Here is a 26,451-nt window from a genome sequence, read left to right as displayed (position 1 = left end):
TGGTACTTTGGTTTTGTTTTGTTTTCATGTTTAAAATAAGGGGTCTTATCTAGAGCTAGCCTTTTTAAAGCAAGACCAGGAGCTAGAGAAAGGATGAGGAAATCTATTTGTAACCTTCTAAGAGCACAACCCTAAACTGACAGGAAGAGTAGCCTTCTTTCTGCCTGCCCCATGCTGTTGAAAACTCCAACACAGCACCACAGCCTTCTCACTCAAAAGACAAGACAGCTCCTCCTGCAGAGAGGTGTGTCCTGTAGAAGCCCAGAGGGAAAGCTAACCCAGAAAAGGGCTTTCCCTGAAATGGTTATCCTTCAGTGCTGAGCATCTACTGTATGTATCTGTGTGTGCATGTGTTTGAGTGAGTCCCCGTGGTGCGTATATCTGTAAGTCAAGCACATGTATGTGATGAAGTGGATGCATGTGAGAAAATGTGTAGATCTGTGTAGGGATGTGTTTGCATGTGGCATACATTTGAATGAACATATGAATGCTGGTCGAACAGGTAAGTTAGAGATAGCAGTGTGTGTAATGCACACATTGGGGGAGGGGGCTGTGGCACAGGGTGGACCACGATAAAGGGTCCCGTGCCAGGCCTCCTCCTGGGAGCTGATGCAGAGCAGGGGCTCTGCTGTGAGCCCACCCTTTCTCCTGCCTCTGTTTTGGACTTCCAAAGAGTCTGCCTGTCTGTTTGTCTGTCTGTCTGTCTGTCTCTCTCTCTCTCTCTCTCTCTCACACACACACACACACACCTGGCTTTCCCTGAGATTATCGATAAACCTATCCATGCTCCGTGTCCTCAGCAACCCTTAGAAGTGACCCCTTAGAAGCTGCAGCTGTGTCTCTGATCCTTGTGTCCTCCATATCTCCAGGTCACTTTAGCCTCAAGTTTGCTTGGCTTTAAGGAGCTCCCTAGTCCGAGCCCCCAGCCAAGGCTATCACTGCCTGCCACAGTAAGAGCTGCATGCTAGCAGATGCACCAAGAACCACACATCCAAACCGTGAACCTTCCTCTAGCCTCTCTTCCCTGCTAGTCCCCAGCAGTGTACCTAGCAAGGGACAAAAGACTCCAGAATTAAAATTTCCCTTTTCTCCATAAATTTATGCTCTCCAACTACCCCCTTATAGTTCTAATCTCTTAAACTCATTTAATTATGTCCAGAGTAATTAAACTTGCTATCAGGGGGCATCTGGAAGGCAAGTTAATACATTTTAATTTTACTTATACAATGAATCTTTGATGGCACCCACGGTGGGGCAGGCCCTTACATACGCATGCGTTCTTGCATCATACTCTCATGATCATCAGTTGTAGGAGGTTAGGGTGGAGCTGGCAGCCTCACCCAAGTCAGAACACCGCGTGACCAGGCCTACGGACAGAAGGTATTAGTAAGCAGCATTGAAACACAGCAGGGTAGGACTCCAGACTCTCCAAAATCCTCCTGACCAAACATGGGTCCCAGCTAGACGAAATTCTCCACAGAAAACCCGAGGGCCTGTATTTCCTTTCAAAAGTCAGAGGGAGAGGGCACAAATAAATAATAAATAAGGTGTGGCTAGTCTTGAGTCTCCTCTGGTCAGACTCTTGATGGGGCCTACATTATTCTCAGTCAGCAGGCAGAGAAGAACTGAGAGGGAGCATTGCTGATATACCTGCCCCCATAGGTACACCCCAACATGGCTCTGTTCCATGCCACGTCCCATCACTTGTAAATGAAGAATGGATTGAGAGAGTATGCGAGATACATAGACCGCATGACACTGGTAAGGCCTTCCTGTCTGAAGCCACCCTCCGCTTTGCCAAAACCCCTAGTCAGAGCCTGGCCTTGTGGCTTCAGGGCTCCTGGGGAAAGAAGGCTAAGGGTGAGCTACGTGCAGAAAACCTTGCACATGCAGTAAAGGCCTGAGGAAGAGTCCAGATCTACAATCCACGTGGGGACGTGTAGCATAACTGAAGTCTCAACCAGTAAATGTCTAAACTCATCCGGTGAAATGGGAGCCTGTGCTGCCTGACTCCGCAGCTCCCGCTCTCCCAGTGCCAGGTCTCCCTCTGAGAGCTGAGTGGACTCAGATGCATCCTCCTGCACTGGGAGGCCCTGTTTGCTAACAAGCAACCAAGACAAGATGAATCCCCTCAGAGAGGGTGAAGGATCCCCTGTGGGAAGCATTCACCTCGCTGGAAACAGATGTCCTGGCCCCAAGGCACCAATTGTGGTATCACATCCCCAAAACACAAGCCCTCCCATAAATCACTCGGGGAGCCTGTTTCGTTTTCCTGTTCTGATGAAAGTGACCCCTGGGGGTGTGTGCACAGGCCAAGAGCTCTGTCACACTTGAGGGCTCCACACTTCCCTCCAGCTTACTGTAAAGGTGCTGGTCAAAACCACCACGGAACGCCCCATGCTGCAGCCTCGGACCACAGCAGCCCTGTGGGCAGCCCAGATGGCATCTCTGTAGTCTGCTTTCTCCACGCATTCTTGATCACCCTACATGGATTTCGGGGGTTCTGGGGTTCGGATCTTAATTGTTCGGGCATCCTGACTACATAGGTAGTATTGTCCATTCTGTAAGAATGTATGTTCTCTCCGCGTCTTTAAACAGTGTTACTGAAGTGACATTTATGCAAAGGAACCTCGCTGATTTGGGGTGCTGTTTGATGGGTAAGGTTCACTGCAGGCAGTCACAATAGTGGGTGGGAAGAGAAGTGTGCCAGGTCCTCTGGCCACACCCCCGGACCCTCGGTAGTCACTATAGTATTATTTTGCCTCTTTTAGAACTTACATTTACGTGGCGGGGGAACTGACTGGGTAGAGTCTTGTCCCTCACCTATTCCCTTGTAACACTGTCTTTGGGATTCATTCATATTCCTGTATGAGTGTGTGTGAGTTGTGAGTGTGTGAGTGTGTGTATGTGTGTGTGTGTGTGTGTGTGTGTGTATCTCAGTGCTTTTTACTACTACGATTGACTTAAGTACTCCTTTGATTGCTGAGTGCTGCTCCAGCTTGTGGCTATGCCACAGGTTACCCATTCACCAATGGATAAACAGTTCAGTTGACATGTTTCACCCACTGTCACACAGGTTTCTCTAATACAGAGTACCATTTCTTTTGAACAAGAATTCCAGTTGTTCTCATTTAATAAAAAGATACCCTTACCCATCCTCTTTGTCAGAATCCAGCCTATGATTGGCACATGTCTGCCTCTGACTACTTTGCTCCACCCATCTGTCCACTGTAGACAACCGCTACAGCCTTTACAACAAAACTTTAAATCTTGAACTCAGGTCCTCCAACCTTTATTTTATTTATTTCCCCAACTGATTTGACTCTGCTAGGTATTCACATCTCCAGGTAAATGTGAGAGCCAGTTCACCTGTGTCACCAAAAGCCTAGGAGACTTGAGCCAGATGAACATGCACTCAACCGATCAGGTCTTCCGCCTGTTATGTTTTATGTTTCTGGAGTACTGAGTTGCATCTTCCATGACTCCTGAGTACAGCCAGACCCACATTCATCTACATAAAAGTAGCGGTCATCTATACAAGGAGGTCGAACAAGAGGGGGAAGAGCTGGCCAAAGGCAAGGAGCCATGGGGAGTCACATGTCAAAGCCAAAGGTGATGAGTGGAAACCTCAAATCCTCAGAATGATGAGACCAGTCTCCCTCGTTGCCTTGGCCACTGTGTTCCACAAGCAGAGATCATACTAAGTGAGGTAACCCAGACTCAAAAGGTGAATCATGGTATGCACTCACTAATAAGTGGTTATTAACCTAGAAAACTGGAATACCCAAAACATAATCCACACATCAAATGAGATACAAGAAGAAAGCAGGAGTGGTCCCTGGTTCTGGAAAGACTCAGTGAAACAGCATTTGGCAAAACCAGAACGGGGAACTGGGAAGGGGTGGGAGGGAGGACAGGGGAAGAGAAGGGGGCTTACGGGACTTTCGGGGGGGGGGCTAGAAAAGGGGAAATCACTTGAAATGTAAATAAATTATATCGAATAAAAAAAAAGAATTAAAAAAAAAAAAAAAAGAACTTGAACATTCTAAAAGCCTGGAGTACCTGGCAGAGGGAATCTGTTGATCTACCACTAAAGAAGGGAGAGACAGTTGACTTCATGTCTTTCTGATGATAGCTACTGGAAGGATCTGGAATGGTCAACAAAACACAGACCAGGAGGCAGAGGTCAAAGAGGTTAATAGTGAGTTATCACTCTGCAGGCTAGGGAAGCCTGTCGTCTCCCTGTGGTCTCTGTTGGATCCCAGCCTGTTCCAGGCCCTGTGAGTCCTCCCCATTCAGTGGCAAAGCCTGTTTGCTTCATGGAACTGAGCTTAATAAGGCCTCTTATTAAGTTGCTTCCTTCTTTTCTTGGGCCGTTCAACTCCCTCCCTATTGGGAAAGACCAACCTTCTCCAAGTGAACGCGTCAGGTGTCTTCTGCATACACCGGAGTGAACTTCACAACTGAGTAGACTTCAACCAGCTGTCGGTCTTTTCAGCTCATCCTCCATGCAGAAAAGGAACCTCAAGGAGACTTAGACTCAGCTTTGTGCTCTTGGAAACCCTCCCACTCCCAGGTCACTGGACTGCTGGAAACTCTCCCCTTCCACTTCTGTCCCATCAGCATCCTGACCCCCAGTCTTAGAAGCATCCCCAAACCCTCTAATCTTCCTCTTCATTGGCTGCCTAGAAACCTGGTAGCAGAATCTTCCTCAAGCTTGGAATTCCTAAAATGAGGCTTAGGAGATTTAAGTCCACCTAAGTTTTCCCTTGACATCAGCACAGACCCTAGACTCACTTCAGGGTGGATCAAGTCCCCATAGACCTCCTTTGACCAGGCTTTCTCAACACAAAGAAGACCCTCTATCTCAAAGAGACAGGCAGGGCTGAAGGCCCCCAACTCAGGTGCCTGGGAATGATCTAGGAACAGCTTACCTCTCCTGTAGGAGCAGCTGAATAACTAAATTAAGGTATTCCCACTGCTTTTCTAAGCACAGTGACATAGTAATACCTGTCACTAATGGTCCTGGACCTCCCTCCAGCCAGCCTCCCCTCCCCTCCCCCCAGTAGAACTTACAGTCCAGTCCACAGGGACAGTCTCACATTTCTATGCAAATCAAGTGTCCATAGTGAATGGGGAGGAGGCGGAGCCGCACTTTCTTCATGGCTGGGTGGCTGGAATATATGCATAGTAAAATGCCATTAACAGCTTGGAATTAATCACTGCTCTTACCCTGAATGGCCTAAGATCTATTTTTCTGGGGCCTCCTCTGTGAAAACTGTAGATGGCATTTGAAGGTAATGGAGCCTCTGAATATTTTTCTAATTAACACCACATTTTTTCTATCTATTTCTAGAATGTTCCTCTATCCTAGAATATCATAAACTGTTATAGATATTCAAGGATTTTTTTAATTGTACAATAATCCTCAAATGTTCAGTAATTTCCCAAGTGACTCCCTTTTAGCTAGCTGATAGTGTTGGATAGGTCTGTCTGTGTGATAGGGTAACGGTGTCCTGCCCTGATATGCTGCTCCTCCTGTGGGGAGCTGAGGACAGACATACCCCTGCGAGACCTGCATCTCCTTCCAGCATGGCCTCACTCTTGCCTCCAGCCTTTACAGAATCTACCTTCCACCCTTTGCAGTGAGACCATTCTAGAACTTTGCTTGTGAGGACGATTGGATAGATGCCAGTCTCAGGATCCTGTTACAGTAGAAGGTGCCCTCTGCCAACTTACTCTGGTCAAGTTAGGAGGATCATGTGACCAGCTGGTCCAAAGAAACCAATGAACAGACTACCACTGGGGAGCTGGGGAGCTGCATCCTTCACTCCACAATAAGGAGCTGGATTCTACCAGGAGCCACTTGGTCAGCCTGGAAGTGGACCTGCTAGCTAGGCTTCCAGAAGACCGCGGCTCTGACCAGCCCCCCAACTGCAGTCTGTGAACGGCCCTTATCTGGCCGAACTGCACCTGCGTTCTTTCCCCATGAAGACCATGAGATGATAAATGTCCTGGCCCAACGGCCATGTTTAGGGTGCTTTGACCTGCAGCCATAAATAACTAAGCCTGCTTAGTATTCAACTGATAAAACCTCATAGACAACTCCGCTGGGGATAAACATTGCCTAAGCCTTGGGGTTGTAAATTGCAAGGCACCTAGAGACCTAGAACATGCCTTGTTTGGGGCCCAGCCAACAAGTCACATTCCTAAATGCTCTACCGGCCTCCTCCAGATAGCAAGTTTGTATCCTGCCATCCGTCTGACTGCAGTTGAGTTGCACTGTTCTGAGGTTTTAGGTAGGGCATCCTCACCAAAGCCTGTGCCTGGGCAGTACTGAGAAGGGAGCCCATAGTCACAAGAAAGCTCGCCGCACCATGAAGTTAATCTTACCCGGCTTCTGCTATTCATATTACTGAGCAATCAGTACATGCCATCAGCTTTGTGGCCATTCTCTCATATACTGACCACAGCCCTAAGAATAACTTGGCAAATTTAAATTATTTGCCCAGTGATAAACTGCTAGACTCTGTCAAGGCTAGGCTTAAAAACACTTTTTTGCTTGTGTTTATTTATTTTTGTCTTTTGTGTGTGCTCCCACATAAGCTATTTTAATAAAAATTAAAATATATTTACTTGTGTCCTTTTTATTCACTCAACCCTTTAGCGTGATCATCTCCCTATGCTGTTGTGCTTTCTGAAAATACTTATTTTAATGGCTGCATAATATTCCATTGCTGAGAAGACCACCCCTGTCTTCACTGTTCAGTACCCGGCCTTCCTGGGCTCACTCTCATAAGTCTGTGATAAGCACTCTTGTACTGAAATCTGTGATCACATCTCTAGTCTCTTAAGATTCTCTGCTGAAAGTGGGACTGCCAGGTCGTGTAAGAAAATGTTTCTTTAAGGCTCCTAATGCATGTTGCCAAATTGCTTCCCCGAAAGGTTTTGCCAGTCCCTATTCCCAAAGAGATAAGCACTCAGCTTGGAAAGCAAGGGCAGTTTAAAAGTGCGAGACAGGCTGACCTCTTGTTTAAAGAAACAGCTCCTCGAGTTCCCCCAAAAGGGCCATCTGAGGCGCCCCATGACCCCTGCCGGAGGAAGACTTGTTCAGCCTCCCTGACTGGCTGCTGCAATTCCCTGCATCCCCAATGTCATTTTATCATGGATGTAGGAGGGGACTGGCTGAGGGGAGAGGAGAAATGGGAACATTTGCATGACAATAAGCCTGAAAGTTAATAACCATGCTCTCACAAAATCTGGACGCTACTTTCTAGCCAGCTTCTCCAGAACTGGAAAACCTTCTCTAAGGGTCTGGGGTGCTCTCACTGCTGAACTGGGGTGCCAGTCAGGGTACTGAAGTTATCGTCTAAACATACACACAGCACAAAGAGAAAGAGTAAGTCAGATCTAAGTACCATCACAGGAAAGAGAAAAGGCACTCCTGTGACAGGGATTCTCTTGGTGGCAGCAGAGTCGTAGGTAGACACAGAACTACCCGTTCTACTTGTGAGGTGCCACCTCATTTCATTACATGTTGAGATGACCCAGGAGAATGGTGTGCTCATTTAACCTTTGAACGATGCCATTTTGCTTTCATAAACTAAAGATGAAATATTTGTGTTAAAATGAATATTCAAAATGACAACGGAGGAACAGTTGCAAGAATGAGGGGAAGGAGAAGGGCTGCCCCGTCCTCGGCACGGACTTGCATCTTCAAGAAAGAAATCGGAGTGCGCTTCACACACAGCCTCTGTTGACACAGCACCTCCTGCCACGGCTTAGCCAGGCCAAAGCTTCTATGTTCTGCTGATGGAATGTTCTCCCTCAGCCTGGGCATCAGCAGCTTCAACACTAAATGGTTCTAGTTCTAGTTCTGTGGCTCCCACGCAGGTGAAGGGCCCAAAGGAGGTCTACTCCTCACCGTTACTCAGGGATGCAGGGAGATGTAAACCAAAGCAGGAGTCACACTCGTGGATCAGATGAACAAAAGTTAAATAAAAATACACACATGAACCATTTTAGGAATTAGAAAGTGGCTCCTCTCAATCTTGTGGGACTTGGGGTATGGTGTGTCTCATTTTGTTGACATTTATTTAGTGTGTATATATGTGTGCGTTGCACACACATGTTGAGGTCACACACAGTTTGCTCCTTCCACTATGTGGTCTGCAGAGTTGAAACTCAGATTGTCAGGCTTGGCAGCAAGCTCCTTGACACACTGAGCCCTCTCGTCAGCCCTCCTCTGTGTTCCTAGCTCGGAGAATACAGGGATGCTCCCAGCAGCAGAACTAAGGACAAAAGAATCAGTCACAGGGGCTTGAAGACCATTCAAAGAGCCCACCAGCTCAGAAGAGGCTTAGCAGAAATCACAGTAAGAATCAGTAAATGCATTTCCCTGACAAGCAGCATTGGCAATGGCCTTTTCCAAGTGCTACAGCCCCCCGGAACCTTCTAGATAGGTCATTTAAACCAGGCTGTCTTAGAATCCTGGGCTCAAAACCACCTTGCTTTCTCCTGATGCCTCTACCCTACTGTTATCTAGGAATTTGGTCAGAGCAGAGGCTTGGGAAAGGTTCCTGGTTTTAGCCAGAGGAATGCTGGGAAAGGCCATGAGCCCTGGCAAAGCCTGCCTGCCTGACCCCATCTGCAGCACGTAGGGCAGGAGAGTGATGGAGCAGCAGGCCTGGGAAGATGGTGGTTCCAGCCATGGGGTGTAGAGCGAGACCGCTTCCCAGCAGCCTCTGGGACAGGAAGTATCTTAGTCACACAAGCCCAGCGCCAAGGAAGAAAAGCGTTTCACCATTCCGACTTCAATAATTCACTAGCAGAGTGCTCAGCAGACTTCTAGTGAAACAGGATAATGGGCGAAAATAAATCTCAACTTCCTGGTTCTTTCAGTTTCTCAGCAATACCTTGTCTGCTCTGCCTGAGCAGCAACTTCCCGTTACCTCAGGGCACACCATCCGTGGGACGCCCAGCATACCCCACTCTGCCCAGGAAACCCTTCCATCTGGTGCACGCAGACCAGCTTAGCCAGTTGACAGAGGCTGGCAGCCGTCTCACGGACAGCACTAAACTGGGATTATTTTATACAAAACAACAGGGATCTGGTCATCAGACAAGGGAACCATGGAACCCTCACAGAGGGTTAAGGAGAGGACAGGTCAGTTGTCCAAGTCTGTGGAACACAGCACCTCCCCTTCCCCGTGAGGACAGAATTCACAGGTTCGGCTTCTGGTAACCCAAGGGGAAAGACTTGGAGATCATCTAGTGCGATGGGGCCAGACAGTAAATAAGGAAGAAGAGAAGGAGAAGCCTGAAGACACGCCGAGCTGCACAGCCTCCATCAGGCCTGGGGCTCCTTTCTCTGCCAGGCCCACCCCACCTCACAGGTCAGTCGGTCACTGGCGGCCCAAACAACCAAATTAATAGGCCCCTGACAGATAAGCCTGCACAGCCATGCGGGTCTCTAGAGGACCATCCCCAGCAGTCACCTCTGGTGACAAGACAGGGTGGTGGTGGCGCAGTCCTCCTGGGGAGCTCCAGGGTGGTGCCTGTGCGGCTACCATGTGGCACGCTGCCATGAGCTACCATGTTCTTCTGGGTCTTCACAGGTCCAATTCCTGACCAACATCAGAGCCCCGGTCACACACACACACACACACACACAGAGAGAGAGAGAGAGAGAGAGAGAGAGAGAGAGAGAGAGAGAGAGAGAGAGAGGGAGGGAGAGAGAGAGAGAGAGAGACATGTGCACACGTGCGCTAAGACCAGAGCAGACTGAAGAAAGTGTGTTGACACCAGCCTCCTCAGAGACTGTCTTCATGCTCATTGTAACTTTTTACCAGTGTGTTATTTTTTTTTAAAAAAGGACAAAAAAAGCCTTGGTTCCCAGAAAGGTTCCTTTAAGATGGTGACAGCCTTGGGGAACACTGGGCTTTTCAATGTGGCATCTTCGAGGACGGAAGTGTGGGAAGTTCATTGGGGAGGGACGATTGTTTTGGGAGGCATCTGAACAGCAGTGAGTGCCTCTGCTCTCCTTCTGGACTCAGAGGTGGCCACTGGCAAGGCACAAGGCGTGGGAGACAGACCACTAACTAACGTTACTCCGCTGTGATCACTGTTTGTGAGTGGCCAGGGAGTTATGTTTCAGCTCTAAGGCATGCGACTTTGCAAAGCTGTAGTCCACCACCTCTCCCTGTCTCCACTCACTGCGCACTCACTGTGCTCTGAGACCAGCTGGAAAACAAAAACCTTCTTCAAGCATATCATGGCCTCCACGCTTACGTGGTTCTTCCTCGTCTACTTCACAACGCTCTCAATTCCTCACTAAAAACAATGTTACATTTTGCTCTGTAGCGTCTGTGTGATTTAACACACACAGTATGCCCAACCTGGAGGCAGCAGGCTCAATGCCGTGTTCCTCATGTGTGGGATGCATGAAGAAGTGGATGGGTTGAAACATGGGTCCGCCGACTGTAAAGACACTGTAAAGACCTTACACACTAGATAACTAGGATGAGCCTCAATGTCTTTATCTAAAGAAATGACAGTGATGCCACACGGCCTAGAGGAGCAAATGAAACATACATGTCAGATACTTCCAAGCCACACGTGTGCTTCGCCTTTGTCAAGCATCCAGTCGTCTTTGTTTTGAATTGTTTGAGAATTTTTGAAGTGTGCGTATTTGATCCTGTCCACTATTCCCAATTCTCCCTCCAACCCTTCCTTGATTTCCCCACATATCCACCTCCCAACATCATCTCTCCTCCCCACTCCTTCTTCTCATCCTCCTCTTCTTTTCCCTCTAGTAATCCACTGCGCCCATTTAAGACTTCCTGTAGTGCATGGGTGTGAAGCCACCCCCTGGGGACTAGGCCACATACCGTTGGCCAAACCCCCAAAGAAGGTTCTCGCTCCCCTAGCAACTGTACACCTAGCAATAGCATTTCAGTTGATAGGATCTAGGTCAGCAATCCTCATCCTTCCTAAGGCTGCAACTTTGAATACATTTCCTCATGTTACGGTGACCCCAACCATAATATTATTTGCAACTTCATAACTCTAACTTTTGCGACTGATATGAATTGGAGTATAAATAGTTTTGGAGATAGAGGTTTGCCATGAGGGTCGGAGACCCACAGGTTGAGAAGAGAGTTGAAGTTCTGGCTGGCTTGATTGTATGTGATTCTTAGACAGGTAAGCACAGGTGGTGTGAGCTCATGCGTGCAGCAGGCATGTCGTCTTGAAGACAGCATTCCTCCCCATGCTCCGGCTCTCACTTTCTCCCTGCCTTCTCTGCTAAGATATCTCCTAAGCTCCGGCACGGGCTGACGAGAGGCTGAACACTCTGCCCGTGAGCATTCTGATCCGCTGTGAGTCTTTGGGCTGACTGTAGCTTTATGGCTTATCTGGCCCATGGCCTTGGTTTTTTTTTTTTAACTTTGCATTCTGGGACATGCCTACAATAGTCGATTAGGATAAAGTTGGACTTATTGACTATGAAAAAGGTTAAAAAAAAAAAGGCGAAATGCCCCCAAAATAAAGACACCTTGAGCCCCAGATGCAAATGTGCGTTTCTGTGCCTTCTCATGCCCTGTCACAATTCAGCAATGTTGTCTGAGTTGCCTGGATCCCAGGATCTGTCGTTACTGCTTCGCTTCTGAGCACAGCTGAGTCTTGTAGATCCCTGGACACAGCAGGCACCCCGTGTGTCTGTGTAAACTCACTCATGCCGTGAGTCCCAAGTGTTGGAAAATTCACAGGCTGAAGAGGGAGGAAAATGCTTTCAGGAGCATTTAGCTTTTGTGTTCTAAACCATATTTCAACAAATGAAACTCCAAAGCTCCTGAGGACCACGCGAAGCTGCAGCCAGAGCAGCCGTGGGCCAGCACTGTCGAATGGCGTCCTTTAAACCTTCCCTCATAAATACTCTCTGCCTAATGAACCCGTGCCCCCAAACGGCCCCTGGACTGCTCTGCTAACCCCAATACATGTGAAATTTATGATTTCTAAACAAGATGAAAGACCCAATTGGATTTATTTCCCTTAAAAAAAAAAAGAAGAAGAAGAAGGCATTCCAGTCCTGGCTGTGTGGAGATCTTGCTTACATACAGTCTGCTTGTCAGTCCTTAGACAAATCTACTATATGAATTCCCTGGTGTTTTTAGCAGTCACCTTTCTTTCCCAACCAGCCTAGACCTATTTCTCTGACCACGTTACACATGGTCAGTGTCCCCGCATTGATTCACTGTCCCCTATGGCTATGTCTGGTGTCTTCCTGCCTGTCTGTCATAGAGCAATGGTCTCCAAATTGCCCTTTCTGGGTTCGTCCTTCCATGGAAAAGCATAGAGAGTCTTAGCCAGAAGCAGGTTTGAGATTCCCCTGCTCAATATGCAGTTAAGAAAACTGAGGCCCAGAGAAAATAAAGAATTCACAACGCTAAGACCAGAGCCCAGGAATCCCTGTTCAGAAGCTGGCCTACTCGCCTGGCCTCGCCAGCTCCTCGTCTGGCACAGCACACACTGCTATTGGATCACTTGTGATGTCCCATCGCCTGCCTTCCAGCTTCTAGCTCGGCCTTTGACGTCTAGCTGGGAGGGCCACTTGGCTACCACAGCCACCAACCCCAGCTCTCACAGCTCCAAACTGAGACAAACAAACTGAGGCATCCAAGGAGAAGAAAGCTAAAGACACTTTCCAGTCAATCTGAGGATAATAAACCAAGAGTCTTCTAAGGGTTCAACTCTGTCATCCCAACCAGAAAAATCATTTGGGGGTGGGGCATTTGAATGTGGAGAATTCCTTGGGAGCTGGCCTCAGAAGGGGATATGGTCAGAGGACGCCTTCAGACTCATCTGCTTTTACCTCTGAACAGAAATTCTGTGAACTTGACACTGGAATCCCTCCTTTGCAGAAAGGGCTGTCCTTGGTTCCTCTTCCTATGACAGGTTGGGCCAGCTCTGAACTGAGCACTTTTAGAGCACTTTAGACTTTTCCAGAGCCGGCTCCACCCCACACTTACCCCTGAACACCCATCAAAGCTCCACCAGCACCATCGCTGGGCCAACCCCAAAGGCAGGCATGCTAGAAACTACCAGGGATCTCGGCAGCCTGTCACAGAACCTGGGACATCGTTGCTGACTGCTTCTGCCCAGCTCTGTGGCCCTGACAAACCATCGGGTGTTGAGGGCCTCAGCTGACTCACCTGAAAGGATTGGGCACTGGCAAGAGCTCTGAGGCATGGGAAAATAAAGTCTTGATAAAGGTCAAAGCCTTTGCAAAACCATGTTTCTAAGACCTTCCAGAGAAGGGCCCAGAGAGATCACCCCAGATTAACTAAATAGCTTAGAAGAGTTGGCTCCTTCTCCCACTTAACCCTCGCCCTGAGTCTCCCTCCACCGACTGAAGGGTTTTCAAGATTGCTAAGGAAGAACTTGTCCAGGTCATTTCTCAGTAATGAGAAAACAAAACAATCTGGTGAAAACCATATTCTAATCACCTGCCCCGTTCATGGGCAGATCGTGCTTCATTACACCCGGGCAGAGCTCACTGCTCAGGGCCTGCCTCCTCTGTTCTGGCTCCAGGATGCAATCTGGAGCGTCTGATGTTTCTTAGCTTTGGGAGTTAAGTCTTGGCTCTGTAGTGACCTAGGCTGCTATTCCCCTGCCCACACCTTACACTCCAGCCCCTGTCTAAAATGTTGACCTTCAAGACTGGACAGATGTGCAGGTGAGGACCACAGCTGCACTGCCTTCCCCTTTAAGCTGCATGAGGAGAGGATGGCCCCCACCTGACATGCAAACAGGGCAGACATGGGTAGTATGGAACTCGTAGGAAGACAGGAATACTTTTCCCCATGCTCGGGTATTCCCATAACGCTGAGAAGCCCAACTCTTGTTCTTTGAAAGAGCTCAGAAATGATCCAGAAGCGAGAATGTAATCAGAAGGAAGCTTCCCCCAACCTCCTCTTCCACTAGAGCAAATGGCTCTGAGGACGCAGTGCGCTGTGAGGGCACTTATATCAAACCCTGGCCTTAAAGTGGACATAAATCTCAGGTCAGTTCCACAGTCGCTTATCCCACTCTGGGGATAACACACATCAGTAGGCTGGAAATGGACACTCTCCTGCCCTAGGGATGCGATCCTGCCACAGACTCCAAGTTTGATGCCGCGTAGCAAAAGCAGCAGGCCTCATCTGCCTGGTTGGGGGCAGTGGCAGAGGACAGACCCAAGGGCCAGACTCTATACTTTCTGCACCCTCTTCAGAGCCATCCACTTCCTTCTCTCCTCCCTTCTCTTGGTTGCTGCCACTGTCCCTTCCACATTGTCCATCCTTCACCGTGGGTCTAGCAGTGCCCATCTCCACTCTTTCTGCTGTTCTGGTGACACTTTTTTTTTCTGTTTCCTAGTTGGGTCTGTTGACTTGCCAGTTAAACAATTTTTTAATCGCAGTAAAACATGAAGGTAATATTTGTTATTTGAACCCTTTCCAGACTGTTTCTATTGTCCCCATGTGAATTCTATACCCTTCTCCCTACCCTGTTAGCTAATGCCAATCTCTATTCTAGGCCTGTGAATTTTCCAAGCCTGAGAATCAGATATCGCTTGGTTCTGCCTGAGCGTCTAACTCCAGCTTACTCCCCTCAGCAGTATGTTCTCAAGGTCTACCGTCGCCGTCGTGGCGCGTGTCAACATTCCCTTTCTTTCAATGGCTGAACATCACAAGGCACGTATGGTCCCAAGGTTTGTTTAGCCTGCATCTGTTGCTGAACACTTGTGTGACTTACTTTTCCAAGTTGTGAGAGCACTTCTGTGGGCACGGTGTTGCAGACCTCTGGCCCAGCCTGTGCTTTCAGCTCTTTGGGGTACATGCCCAGGAGTGAAGGCTCTGAGTCACAAGGTGTGTTCTGTGTTCACCATGACATTCCCATTAGCAACACATGACAATTCCATCCCCAAGCGTCCTCACCTATGTTCCTCTCTGTCTTTATGCAATTGTTTGGTTCTGTGTTTGTGTTTAATAGCCATCTTAGTCAGTATGATGACTGATTGCATTTTGGTGGGAGGTTGGGAATAGGGCAGGATTTTTCCTGAGCTAGTATCAACCCAAGATGAAGAAAGCCCCAGAGGCCACAGGCCAGCCCTGAGGAGGAGCTGCTGGCAAGGGCAGTCTCTGAGACAACGCTCAGAAAAAGCAGGGCTGGACTCTTCCAAGAAGAGCAGTGGCCCACAGACCTCACTCTATGCTGTTTTCATGCCACGCTGAAACATCTGCCTTGGGGTCTGACTCGACCTCCAGCCAGTTGTAACCTCAGGAGAGCCACCAAACCACCTCAGTTTCCCAGTCAGTAAGCCAGGGCCAGAGCAGCTGCCCCGCTTCTGGGTGGTTCCTCCATGCTATGATGAACCCCGAGGAGAAGTTGGAGCGAATGCTTCACAGGCTGGAGCAGTACATGTGAAGCAACTTAGAGCGAGACCCGAAAGACAGCCGTGGCCCTCAGTGGTCTCGCTTGTTCCTTCTCCAAAACTGCTTCAGCCGCCGCGGAGGACCACCACTTGGGAGTCTCACAAAAGTGGCGTCAGAAAATGACCCATATTGTTCTTTGAGTCTCACACAGCAGAGTTGAGGCCAAATAGATGAAATGGAGGCACTACAAGGCTTCATTCCCCAGGAAGCTTCTGGGGAGATGACTTCTCCAAGGCCAGGAGGGAACGTGAAGTCAGTCCCAATCTGAACTATGAGAAAAACACATTTAAGTCTGCATACTGAAAAGCGTTAATTAACAATCCCACACCGCCCATCCTCAGGCCCTGGCCCATCTGTGAACATGTAGATCAATCCAAAGGGGTAATGTGAACTTTAAGAGCCTCAAGAAAAAATGTCCACTCTGCCTTTTTTAAATGGAAGGGGTGGGAGGGGGTAAGCTTCTCCAGAGTCCTAGATACACATGGCTGTTCCGGTGTACACAGGAGGAAGATCCACTCTGAAGAGGGAAAACTATCTATCCCTTGGGAGTTTGTATCAGTCCTTCCAATGGCTGCTTCCACCCGGGAGGCTGTACGGAGCTGACTCATCACTCAAGAATTCCGTTCAGGGCGCTGGGCTCCCTGAAGGAGGAGCCACAGAGTGTGAGCTTGTGCCAGGTTAGTGATAGGGACTCGGCCTGTGTCAGTGCTCATTTGGCCCAGACACCGCAAAGTCGAGGGGCCTCCTTCACAGCCATGACGGAGGCTAAACTCCATGCTTGGATTCTTCCTCTCCTCGACCCAACTTCAAGTAAACTGGGCTTCACTTAAAGCCAATTGTCAAAGTCTACAGACTTTGCGCTCTGCACCTAACCCTCTCAGCAACTCCCCTGTGTTTCCTATCTCAGACGGAGGATGCTTTGGCAGCACACCCACAGAACCCAGATGGGGGCCTTGCCTTTGCAGTCCTTCAGATGTGATTGACTGATTGATTGATTGATTGATTGGCAGGTTATCCTTTAACTCATTCACACCTGAGGGATACCACACTCCCACCGTTTGTCGTATAAGCACTTTCCCAATCAATGGTGTTACAGGGAGACTCTCATCTTTATTTCTTTTTCTTTTTTTTTTTTAATTCACTTTACAGTGAATTAAATCCACTCACTGCCTCTCCTCCCTGTCACCAGGGGGACTCTCATCTTATTAGAGGACTTTCAGGTGACACCAGGCTAGGGGAGGCAGAGATAGTCCAAGTTGCGAGCTTAGCCTGCCACAGGTCAGCTATCCTTCACCATCTAAGGAGGCCTGGGGAGCCCTGCCCTGCTCCTCTCCCTTCTCTCATATCCAGCTTCAAGGATGTGATTGGTCTGTTTTGGAATGAGTTAAAGGGGACACACCATACCTTCTTCTACCAAGCCAACATCACTGTCAGAACAAATGACTGCCTTCAGTGGACCTTTGAGATCTTGGGTTACCCATACTTCAAACCTTCAGGAGTTTCATCAAAACTCAGTGGCCCAGAGGAGAGGCTACTGCCGCACATTTCTAGTGGCTTTCCAAGGACGCTCGGGGGCTGTGGGTCTATGGTTTCCCTGGGCTTTCAGGCCGTACACGCTCCCAGCTGAGGAAGGCTTCTGAGAGAACGTGAGAACTGAGGGTGTTTCTTGTCGAGCTTCACAGGGTCAACCATCTGGAGGGGCACAGGGTGCAATCCCTCGGTGTTGAACTGAGAGGAAAGCATAGCTCACCTGCTAGGGTGGACAGGAAGTCCAAGTGCCCCACAGGCTGTTTGTGCCACTCGGGAAAGAGGAACTGACCTTTTTCTCATGGGGAAGTGCATCTTCTCCTCTAGAAACCACAGGCCCAGCAGCAAGAGAGCTGGAGTGAAGTTCCTGCGATTGGCCATTGGGTGTGGGCCTACCACTTGCAGCCCCACCCAGAGGGGCTTCCTCCCTGAGAGCAGGCCAGACCACGGCTCTCCCTCAGGAGACCAGGCTCCCTAAAGCAGAGCTTACTTAGCCGCGCTTGCCTTCCCTTACCAATGCTTCGCCTCTAAGCCCAAGCCAGGAAAGCAAGCTGTGTACACTGACACTTAAATTAGATCCTTGCAATTATCTCTCAATCCCGACTCGCCCCGTGCTTCTTTGTCACTTCTTTTTATAGCTGAAGTTGCTCGCCCTCGTTTTAAGTACATTGTGCATAAGGCATAGGCCAACTTCTGGTATATTCCCACGAGCAAAATTAAATACCAGTAACATGTGTTTTAGTGAATTGGGTCCCTCAATTTGCATCTTATAATAAGGATGTTATCATACTGGTTTATGGCTCAGCTCTTTAGTTTTATCTCTCAGGGGCTGGATTCCCCCTCATGAGTTCAATATATGCCTAGGAACTAATGCAATTCCTACAACACTTTTCTTCTGTGTTCGCATTAGCACTTTTGTGAGTGCAAGGGTTTTATCCTGAAGTGCACACAGAATGATTGCCTCTGCCGAGGATGTGGAGGGCTCCCGGGCCCCCACACCTGACTGGGAGGAAAGGAGTGGAGGTGTAATCTGGGCTGCCACGCAGCGCGGCCTCTCCCACATCTTCACACTAAGACATAATCTCTAGTGTGTTCATTCCCGTACATTTAGATTAATTATAAAACATTGTCACCAGAATATTAAAGTAATGTTTAATACACAGAAGGGAATAAGGTATTCTGGAAAATGCATAATTTGCCTAGGATGATTTTGCCAGTTGCATGCAATATGATCTTTTGATTGCCAGCTATAGAAATATTGTGACTTAGCTTTCACTAGCTTTTTATTTTTGCAACCACCCTGTCATAGCGCTTTGAAAACTGTAAGCTTGGCCCACAGGAGAGAAAAAATGGTGCCCATGCTAGAGTTCCCTCTGCTTGGTTCAAAATAAGGGTGACAGAGAGAGCATTTTGAGGGGGCATACCTTGCACATGGCCAGACCTGTGTCACTGTGTAACACTGGAAGGGCAGGCCTGACGCAAACATGTGCATTGAGTCCTTTGGACAGGAGGAGGCGTCTATGCCCCCTAAAAGGAAATCTTGAGTCAGTTCCCTTGCTTCAGATGTTCCAAACCCTACCACAGTCGTGTGCCCAAGAGAGACAGAAGTCAACACAGTGCTGCCAGAGGAGGGTTCCAGCAAGCGGTGACAGAAATGTTCCCTGGGGAACAGCTACTGGGGACTGGTTCCCTCGGCCACCTTCCTCTTGGCTGTGTTGGTTAACAACCAAGTGTCATCATCCCATCCGCAGAGGGCTCCTGCCCTTGGATGCCTCAGCGCAGGTCTCTACAGGTGAGACTCCCATGCCAGCACTGGCTTTACAAGTAGTAAGAACTGTAGAAGATGGGCCCTGTCCCTTCCCACCGGCACTCACTAAGTGGGAATGGTGACCCTGTTCTGTCACCACACCAAGAATGGTGGTAGGACTCTGAGCTTTTGAAATCTCAAGTTATTTTGAAATGTTTTCTGTCGCTCCTTGGCACCTAGTAGCAGTACAGCCAACACCTGTCGTCTTGTTTCCATTTTCTCCAAGGTTTCCACGGCCTCTCCGACCTCTACCCTCTGCTCTTTAAAATATACACTGGGTATGAAAAACTAAGCCCTCTCCCCTCACAGAGCTTAGTCTAGTGATTTAATTGCTTCTCCATTTGCAGCTGGGAGGCCCCTTGGGTCAGAATTCAGTGTGGTTTCCAGTAGGAGACGGGATAGATTTACTCTGCTTACACCCAGCCCACAGCTGGTCTATAGACACAAAGACTCCTTGGGCTGGAAGAGGGTAAGCTGACCTTCTGTCTGGCTTGCTTGTGGCAACCATTACCTCTTAGAGAAGAAGGGTGGGAGCCTAGGAGTGTACTTTCTGAGAGGAATACTTTAGAATCAAGAGGGTAACAATGACCAAAGACCAAGGCCCCAAGTTACTGAGGTCGTCTCAACATACGTCTAACATAAGGTGTGTTCTCCTGTTCTGAAGTGGGACACAGCACGGATATGCATGTGTGGTAAAGAAGACACCCACAGGAATGCTTTTGTGTGACTATAGATATATACATGCTCGCCATACATAAACTGTCACTCTCACTCAGTGGAAAGAAGGGAAAGGCAACTGAACTCAAACAGGCCCCTGATATCCACACATGTGCTTGCTAACTCGAGTTCACGGGTCTTTGAGTGACTATAATGTTGCCGAGATGTGGCTTAAGGCCTGCACTAACCTAGAAGAGGAGAGTTTATAGAGAAGGGAGTTTTATTTTCTCACAAGACTTCATCTCCAAGGCCCACTTCTCCTATTCTCTATTACCTGTCAAGGTCCAGAGGGAGACTAACCTTTTTAGCTGATCTTTACTGTACTTCAGTGAGAGGAGACACTGGGGCCATCTTTGTAATATTGGCATGCATTTAGATCTCTGGGGCTATTTCCACTCTACTGACTGACCAGCAGTGTATACTTAGATGCTTGCTTGTAAGCCATCATCTGAAGGATGAAGCCACCATTGAGCCACAGGAGTAATCAGTCTTGTACTCTGGGAGAAAATCTAAGGTTTAAGAGTTTGGCTCCCCAGTGCCAAAAGCAAGTTTTGTATGCCTTAAATATCATAATTCATGACATTGGACAGTTGCAGGCCAGGCCTATGCCTAAGACAGACAGTAGTGGGGGGAGGAGAAGTGAGGTATGGAAGGATACCAAGTGATACAACTGACAACCACAACTCAAAAATATGAAGTCACTAATTTTGAGACATCACCTCCCAGAGAGCAAAGCCCCAGCCGGTTCTGGCTTTAAGCAGAGACTACTTCTCTGATGGGCTATAAGTTTGTTTACTCGAAATCCTTGTGAAACTCATTTAACGACACATCAAATAATAATAAGATACTATCATGGAACACAGCTTGTATGGACAAGTAGGGCTAAGAGGAAGCAACTTAATGAGCTTTCACTGATGGGAGAATCTTTAGATTCTTGAACTTTCCTGACTCATTTTTACATCTTTCCCTTCACAATTCTTGGAGTTTGATAACCTACAAAAATCTTTTGGCTTTTGTTCTTTCTCTGCTTGGGTTTATTGTTCTTCTTTCAGGCATGATGCTAAAGGATTAAATTCTGGATGGGAAATGATGCCTTCTGTGTGTAAGTCCCTCTAGGAACTGGCGGGCCTGTCTTGGCCCCTGCGTCTTTAAGCTCTTCTTCATACAAGCCAATGGTCAGTCAGTAAGGTAGAGCTTTGGATGGTTTTAAACACAGTGTTGATGGATCTAAGAGGCACAGATAGGAAATTTACATGGGCCATAGAAGGTGCTCTCTGTCAAAGATAACAAAATAATTTGATCCAAGTGCTATAGCCAGAGCAAATGACTAATGTCTTCAAGATCTGCTCTCCTGTTGGTCACATTCTTTCCTCTGAGTCCCCTTCAGGACACTTGACATCTTGCTATCCAATCCCTTAAACTTGCCCAGGGACAAAGTTCTGAAAACCATTTTCTTCCCTTTTTTTTTTTAATGTATTGACTATAAGATAAAAATACAAGCCGTTCAGCCCACTATTAAAAGACCTCTAAAATAAGGTTCCAAGTCAGTTACCAATATGTTCTATATCTATTGGAAGGTTCTAGCTTTTTGTTTTTCAGATAAGCCTCTACCAGCGCCCTGGGAAAGTCATCACTACCACAGCGCCACAGTGTCTCCTTGAAGTGATTGTCATTTCTACTTACCAACAAAGCCCTAGACCATTTTCAACGGCCATTGAAGCTTAACCATCTTTGCATACCCCAGGAAATGACTTCTGCATCCTTCCAGTTTTCATGTCTTGTTTATGAATTAATAATATCAGAGCCCTCTGTCATCATGTGTTTATATTCTTACAATCTTATCCACGCTCCAAGGAGGAACATTGGTCTTGAACCTCCTGATTGTTCTTATAGTGGCTGGGACACCACCTGGCATACTGCAGAGTGTTGGAGGAGCTTTATGTATGTGGGTATTCTGAGAGACATTTTAATGCTGGACATGGGAGAAATACAGACTTCTTTGTTGAGTTCCATTAGAATGAATTAGGAGCAGGTAAGCGGTTACCGTTCAGCCTTGGGGGTTAAAACACCCAGACTTCACTCCTGTATAGGTCACTTATTGCAGGACAAAGACTATGTCCCCATTACTACCCTCTTTCTAAATCCTGTGGTGCTGGGTCAGCTCCATGAAGAGACATCAAGATCTACCCATCTCTGCCCTTTGAAAAGCTGTTTGTAAGAATGCATGCCAATGATGCTACATAAAGAATAGCATTCTCATTCACCCCACAGAGTTGCCCACCCCCCGAACTGCTGTCTACATTGGCAAAGTGAATTATATATTAGCATTTTAAAAGGCCCACTGTTCTCACCACATCAGCTTAACTGAGACCAGTTATTTAGTGGGCTTCTAATTAATTTAATTCTCCACTGGTGGCGATTTCTGATGGGCAACAACTGTGCCTTTTACCTCTTTGTATCCCTTTACTCGGTTGGCTGCCTATAGCAGGGATGCAATAAATATTTGTTGATTGAACAAATGAATGAGCCTTGCTGCAGATGGAGAAGGTTCATGAGGAAATTCTTAGATAAGCCACACAAAACCAAAGTGGCCCTTCCTCTCAGTGAGGATGCGAAGAAATGCACACATCACAGGAAGTAAGCCTTACTCAACAGTCAATGGAACTGAACCTTCACAGCAAGGCCATTTTAATTCTGACTAGCACTGCTGTTGACTTTTTAAATATGTCTCCGAAGTCTACAAATGTGGACAAAACTCTTGGATGAGATCAATACTGGAAGCCAGCATGCAGAGGGAAATAAGAAATTTAAGGACGAGGGTTCTTGGGGCTGAAGAGATAGGGCACCCACGTAAAGGAGTGTACATCATCATAGACTTACAACATCAGCATCATTTACAGTGCCAGCATCAGGAAACCAGAGCCAGGAGAGTCCATGGCTCACTGGCCAATCAGTCAGCCAGCCAGAGCCATCAAGGCCAGCTTCAATGGGAGAGTCTGTCTCAGAACAATAGGGACGTCAACTTCTGGCCTCCATGTGCAATTGCACGCCTGTCCATGCACACCCACACATGTGAACACACCAGAGAGGAAAAGGTAGGGTTTTGAGGTCATACTGTGGAAGCAGAATAGGTGGTCTGGTCTCTCTCAGCTCCCGTAGAACAGAAGAATAGTACCCAGCCCATAAGAAAGTGATGAAGAAGTCGGAAGAACGAAACTCAAACACAAGTCACAGGGGTCTCTCCTTGACACTAGGATGTAGGAAACCCTCAATAAATATAAGCTAGCATTATTTGCATTTCAACACATATTGTCCTCTAATCTGCACTCCAGGCAGGCAGCTCGCCAGCTTAGGATGAGAAGAGTTATGTTTTCAGTCAGAGGTGGTCTTTGGGACATGTCCAGTATCTCCATCTACAGACATCAGGAGTGTGGGGATTTACCTTCTCTATTCCTGTAGAGCATAGGCCAGAGAGAGACCTCTATCCTCAGGGCACAGATAAAATGATCCAATGCACTAGGCCTCACAATAACAGCAGAAGTTTCCAAGCCAAAATCACTATTGCTTTCTTTCCTGAAACATAAACTCATAAAGAATATGGGTTTACCTGGGAAAAAACAAAGCACCTACCCCTAGGCCAGCCATGAATACTAAACTCCAGTACTCTAAATCCATTACAGGATCAAAGTAAGAGGAATATTCTCTACTGTTCTGACTGTCACATGCTGCTTGGGAGCAGGGGGCTAAGAGGGTGAACAGGCTCTGTTTGACATCAAGGAGGAGGGGCAGCACCCTGAACTGCAGGCTCACAGACCAAAGAAACTCACCTATCTGGGTAGAAAAGTACAAGAGGATATCCTAGCACCTCGACTTCGGTCAGAGGGGAAAAACACTCTTGGAGAAGCAGAAAGGCAAGAAGAGGTAGGGTGACTACACACCAGTGCACAGAGAGGGACCCCTGAGAGGCGAGGGGACCCCTGTCCCTGAGTTCTGGGCTTTGGGTGGGTTTCTGATGAGGAGTATTTGCACTGTATGGTGAAGCAATCAAAGGGAAGAACTAGTCTCTTTGAAACAGGGATGTAGCCTCTGCAACTCCTAGAGAGCAAAGGAAGGCCAATGATCTCCACACACCTCTCGGCTGGATCTCTGAGGAGAGGAGACAGAAGGCCAGAGAGGGCAGAGGGAGCTGCCTGCTTACATTACCACAAGGGAAATTCATGAAGCCACCTGCCTCAGGGTGGGAGAGAAGCAAAGAAACCTTTCTCCTCAACAGAAATAATCCACTTGCTGCTGTCCAGGGATCCTACCTTCCAACCCCAGCCGCTTTCTGCTTCAGAGTGAGTGTTGCTCTTGCAAATGCTGAAGACAACTGCAATCCCATCAGCCCTAAGCCATTCAGAGTTAACCCATGTCCTCGCCAAGACAAGAAGAGAGATGACAGAAGAGCGGAACATCAGGTTGACGTAATGGCGAGAGCCATGTACATCTCCAGACAGAGCCAGGGGCCTGATCCAAAGAGAAGATGAAGGCTTTGTCCTGAAGAGAGAAAGAACAGACAGCACAAATAAAGAGACGAGAGGAAGCTGCCTCACCGGCAGTGCTGTGGCCATCTCATCAGCCTACCTGCCAGCCATGCCACTTCTCCACCTCTACATCCAAACTCAATATCCTCCAGTAACAAGATTCAGGCGTACTATTAGCTCTCTGGATTCCTAGCAGGATGTGATACAGCCTTGAAATTCAAATCAAGTGGGTGTTTCTCTTAAATCCTGTCTAGAGAATGGAACAGATTGTGAAATCTATTTAAGTCATTTGTGATGAGTTTGGTTTGATGAGTGTCTCCCTTTTATGCCCTTTTAACTTTCAAAGCCATCGCTCAGCAATTCTTGGTCCATACATTTATTTCTGCCATTGGAGGTAGAGATTCAAGAACCCTTCCCGGAAGTGGTCTGAGCATTCTATCCAATTACAGACACCACTTCGGAACCCTGAGCAAACATAATGTAACAGAAGCATGAGGCAGGTATATGTGCTCCCTGCTAGGGCTGCCCACCAAACAAGCCTTTGTGTGTTTGTCTTTCTTTCTTTCTTTCCTTCTGAGGTGCACTTTTTTTTCTGCCACCCAGGTTTCTGTTTTTAGCAGGACAAAGGACAGGATCTGTCATCTTAATCCATTTGCAGAAGAGCTGGACTACTCGAATTCCGGTTCCGCCTCTGCTGCTAAGACACGGTGCTGCCCAGTTTGGCAATGACTGTCCTGTTCACCACGTGATCATAGATCCTTCCTTCATCTTCAGGCCACTTGTCCAGTTTGTAACATGAGTAATTGCTATGGTCTCTTTCTGCTTTTGTTTCTTTTTATACAGAATTTATATAGCCAGGAGGAAAATTGATTGTCGCGTACATGAAAGGGTTCTGTAGAATAGACAAACATGTAACAAGGGAAAAGACTATGTGGTTAAAAGTGAGGAGTTTTACTTTGTGCTTAGGCAATGGGGATGTAAGCTCTGCTCTGGACCTTGCTGGAGATGACTTCTCTGGGTCGATGTGAACCCTGAAGAGGGCAGTCTGAGCAGTGGTGTCACTGCGGCAGACCCGGACGGAAGAAGCGAGACACTGCTTCTCTGGGACAGAATGGAGTCTTAAAGAGGGCAGGTGTGCTTTGCAGCATGTGCTGAACCGAGTTTGCACTAGGCAAAGAGTCCCTCAACTCTGTTGCCTTCACTCCAGACCCAAGAAAGAGCCAACCCCACCCCGGGTACTGTAAGAAAAACAATGACAGCCAGTACAGCCCTTGAAATCTAATCAGAACCCTGTCACTACAGTTGGGACAAAGATTTGGCAGGGAAAATTTGTAATAGAAATGAATATTAATACTGAGGCTTAAAGCTCATAGTAATATTAAGTCGGCTTCTTCAGATCATTCCATTCTAATGATAAACAAACAAACAAACAAAAAATTATAGTCCAGAGGCTCTCAAAAATACCAAGGATGAGTAAACAAGATTTGTTCTGCCAAGGTTTGGGCACTCAGTGTGGTCTTGGCGGAAGCCAAATTTGTAATCCCCCAGCAAGATCTTTATCAAACTGTCACAGGGGATTGGTACTAATTTCTCAGACATTTCTAATATTTAACAGGCTGGTACTGAAAGCACTTCAAGTAGCTTTCTACATCACAGACCCCAAAGTCTTACTGATTTTGTATGTGTGACAAATGGACAAACTAGCCTGTGTAGCCCAGGCTCCTTACCAGATGGTAAGGAGGGTGACGAGTTTGCTGCTCCCCACCATGCCAGTGGCCAGCACTATATCCTCTAACATGTGAGAAGTGCATTCTGGGCAGGCAATTAATCTCTCTGCAATTTGAAGTTCCTCCCTCCAAAGAGGGCACAGAGAGGACCCTGGTCAGATTTGTCAGTCTCTTTCCTGGCTTCCACAGTCTTCAAACCTGACCTTGACCTATCACACAGCAAGATGACTTCCCAACCCACCAATCCCTTATGAGGCTTCAGAACTTCTATCTCTCCATAATACCCTTTTGCAATGAGCCCCACATGTGACTTTTCATTTTCTTGCAATGAAAGATGTGAGTGGGGAGGCATGGCAATGCTGGTTTACTTTTGGTGGAGGGTCTTTCTCCTTCAAAGGAGGAAGGCGAAAAAGCTATCTTTACCCACTTTGGTGCACTACCTTCCAACAAGTCTTAGAAGGAACAAGAGGAGTGTGGACAGAAACAGAGCAGACCTGAAGGTGTGGAGACCGCTCCTTGAGGAGCACAGTCCTCCAGGCTGCAGATATCTCCCCCACGGCTGCCAGGGGAAGAGGAACCTCTCATCCCAGGCATCAGCAAAGAGCTAGCACCTCTAGGAGGTGCTGGTCACTTAGTCCCTTACGCGCTCAGAGATAACAAGTCAGAAACAGTGTGGC

At 47.7% G+C, this 26,451-nt stretch overlaps 1 long non-coding RNA gene across 2 annotated transcripts; it reads left to right on the top strand.

The window, feature by feature from the left end:
* Positions 1 to 8,936: 8,936 nt before the first annotated feature.
* LOC127696372 (uncharacterized) lies at positions 8,937 to 21,338 on the top strand. 2 transcript variants are annotated; one of them, XR_007980220.1, is made up of 2 exons: positions 8,937 to 9,395; positions 21,124 to 21,338. It is a non-coding gene; the product is annotated as an uncharacterized LOC127696372 (long non-coding RNA). The 2 variants fall into 2 exon arrangements; XR_007980219.1 differs by lacking the exon at positions 8,937 to 9,395 and adding an exon at positions 18,484 to 18,792.
* Positions 21,339 to 26,451: the final 5,113 nt, after the last annotated feature.

This window comes from Apodemus sylvaticus, chromosome 11, assembly GCF_947179515.1.
Source record: "Apodemus sylvaticus chromosome 11, mApoSyl1.1, whole genome shotgun sequence".
Classification (NCBI taxonomy): Eukaryota; Metazoa; Chordata; class Mammalia; order Rodentia; family Muridae; genus Apodemus; species Apodemus sylvaticus.
Note: the sequence above shows the minus strand (reverse complement) of the source record. Positions and strands in the feature narration are given on the sequence as shown.